Genomic DNA, 3,288 nt, shown 5'->3' on the forward strand with positions numbered 1-3,288 from the left:
TCACTGCTCCGAGTGCTCCGATGACCATGGGCACCACTGGCCTTCCAGGCCTTCTCCTGTTGTGTGTGTGTGTGTGTGTGTGTGTGTGTGTGTGTATGTATATATATATATATATATATATATATATATATATATATATATATATATATATATATATATGTGTGTGTGTGTGTGTGTGTGTGTGTGTGTGTGTGTGTAGGGGTGCGTGTGTGTGTGTAAAATTGTATGGCTTTTGGTAACATTTTAGTACACAGTGACATGGCTAAATTCTTCTCATTTATTTATAATCATTGTGCATTATTAGTACATATTAGTACTGTATAGTTAATGTGCGATGTATAATGGTAATGTTTTGGTTTGTAATAATAACATGCTTTTATTATCTATAAAGACTGATCTGTAAAAGGACTTGTCTTTCAGTGTCACACTTGTAAAAAGATGTTTTAGCTTATTTTTTTAAATTGAATACAAACCATTCCAGTTTTGTGGATTAACATTGTTAATGTCAATTTTATTTGGAAGAATTTGATTAGTAAGATAAATCAGTTTTTGTTTTTTTTGTTTTTTTTTTAAATTAAACTCATTTATATTTATGTAATGGAAAATGTATGTAAAACATTTTTATCCATTATTTTCCTTGACCACCTCCACCAGAGTCCAGCAGGCAGTCCAGGATAGAGCAGAATCTCTTTTGTTCCAACTCTACTTGTAAACGGTGTTTAGGAGAACACAGAAGAGGGGATGGCAAAGGCTAGGCCAGTCATAAAATGTCATAGCAGAAACATACACACTCCAAAGGAGTTTGACAATAAAAATACAGTCTAGACAGAAGGTGAAGGCCACCTGGTGTACCAAGTGAGACCAGTCCATCTTTTGCTGAGGTACGGCACACCACACACACACTTTATACTGCCCATCACCTCCCATGATGTAGCCACATATGTGTATAAACACAGAAATGTAGTTTGGCTGTCTGTCATTGGTACTTAATTGAAGAATGCGCTAGCGGTGTTGCAGTCGGACAGCATTTTTATGAGTAAAATAATAACCTGCGTATTCTGTCTTATTAGGTCATATAAATACTTAGTTTATTCAGTTAGGAAAAAAGTTAGTGCTTCAGGGATAAACCATCAATGAAGCAAAGTGTAAAAAAATGAGGTGGTCATTAGTTACTTAGGTTCTGATTCAGATTTCAACAATCAGCTGGTCTGCACAACTTCAACATGGAAATATAGCCACACCATAAAATTATTACACAACTCCAACCTTCTTCTGATAAAGTTATATGAATACAGTGCACCTGCTCAATAAGAGTAAATAAAGCTTTGTCTGGTCAGGGCATCCAAAATGTTTATTATGCAAAAACATGGTAAAAAAATACACATGATTTGAAATAGAGTTGGGCTATATGGCAAAAAATGTATATCACTGTTTCCTGGGAGTCAAATCACAATTTACATTTTATCGCTGTTCATGTACATGTGATCTTTCTATTGCCTTTGAGCGGTACATGAAATGAGCGGTACATTTGATTCTTCTGAGAGTTCACACTACACTGTGATGGGTTAAATCCAGCTGTCAATCACTCAGACCGGTACAGAGGTTAACCAATAGTAGGAGTGGATGGAAAAAAGTGTGAGTATGAGCTGACAGTTGGAATAAATAAAGAAATAGAATCACGATATGAAAGTAGAGTAGATTTGGTATATTTATTGTGCATTCGTATTTACCATGTCCTAATACAATAAATCTGTTACCACGGCAACAACAATACTGAGTGCAGACCAGTGAAATAGGTTTACTGGTTTGGCAGAGGGGTTTGGGCATCCACACGCATGATCACATACAGGTGTAGGTTAGAGGAGAATAATATAGACCTATAAATTGTAAATAGATTTATAATTTTCTGTTTTGTTACTGTAATATTTAAATTCCCATGTATTTAAAATTATTTAATGCTATTAAATGGCTGTAAAACATCTTATGAACATACTTTCAGAAATTTGAGCATTTTACTTAAATTAGGATATACTTTAATTTCATATTAAAACCTTAATGATTTGCAGTTAAGAATTCTGAAGTTATAATGCACTTATTTCTTGAGTACTTCTAAAGAAAAGCAGTAGCAGAAATCAGCATAACAGTCTCAGTTTCATCCTGTCACTGCTTTACAGATCTCATGCACGCCTCAATGTATCTGTCAAGCAAATTATATTGTGCTATTTTCCCATCTCTGTTGGACTCCAGATATGTTTTTGAGGAGGTAACACCATTATAACATGACATAAAGCTCAAGAGTCAAGTTTTGAGTAATATAGGACCTTTAAAACAGGTTTGCCACTTTAAAAGTGCTTTGACTGACTCAAAGTTTCCAACACTATATAAAAATGTGAACATTTATCATGACTAAGCATTAATATGCATTTTATCATCTACAAAGTTAGTATAATTTACTCGTGACCCGTGACAGCTTCTGCATCTGTCCCTTGTCATGTTATTATCAGCTCTACCACCACTGTCAGTAATCAGAGCACTGAGAGGAGCAGAGCTGACTATGGCATTGTGCAAAACCCGGACCGGATCACTTTGAGTGACAGATGGGACTGGGCAGGCAATGAAGATACAGACTGGATTTCTATGTAAACAGCTTGTTATGGAGCAGACGATAGGTGATCAGCACTCTTTGTTTGGCCCTGCTGGGGAGAAGAGGGTCTTGAGGTTTTTTGTAAAGGTGGGGAGCCAATGCAGTCACAGAGTTGTTGAAGTAATGAGTTCTTGAGGGCTAGATCAGCAATGGCGAAAGCTCTGTCTCCCCAGGTTCAGAGCTTGGTCTTGCAGGAGAGGGAAGGGTGCAGACAGGAGGAGAGACAGAAGGTTGGCATCAGAGGAACTGAGGAGTGTGGTGCTGGAACTGGTTTGAGAGGTACAAGGACATCAGATTGTGAAGGGCTTTGGACTGGATGCGCTGTGGGACTGTGGAATATTTTATGTAAAACAATAACAGCTACATTGACACTAGCTGGTGCTTGTCCCCCAGAAAAGTTACATATTTCATCCTTAATTGGTGACATTTAAATATTTGATGGTAGATTGTTATTTCTGAAGTATGCTGATGGAAGTCAGTATCTTGATGGAAACCATGGTAGCATTGTTAAGAAAAATAGAGCATTCCAAATCTACAGCCAAACTGGAAGGAAAATGTGCAGTCCTTTTCACTCATCTATAGGGTTTAAGGTAATGGATGAATCTTACTTAAAGTAAAAAAAAAAAAATTCTTGAGTATGGTTT

The sequence above is a fragment of the Periophthalmus magnuspinnatus genome, chromosome 18, assembly GCF_009829125.3.
Source record: "Periophthalmus magnuspinnatus isolate fPerMag1 chromosome 18, fPerMag1.2.pri, whole genome shotgun sequence".
Lineage (NCBI taxonomy): Eukaryota > Metazoa > Chordata > Actinopteri > Gobiiformes > Gobiidae > Periophthalmus > Periophthalmus magnuspinnatus.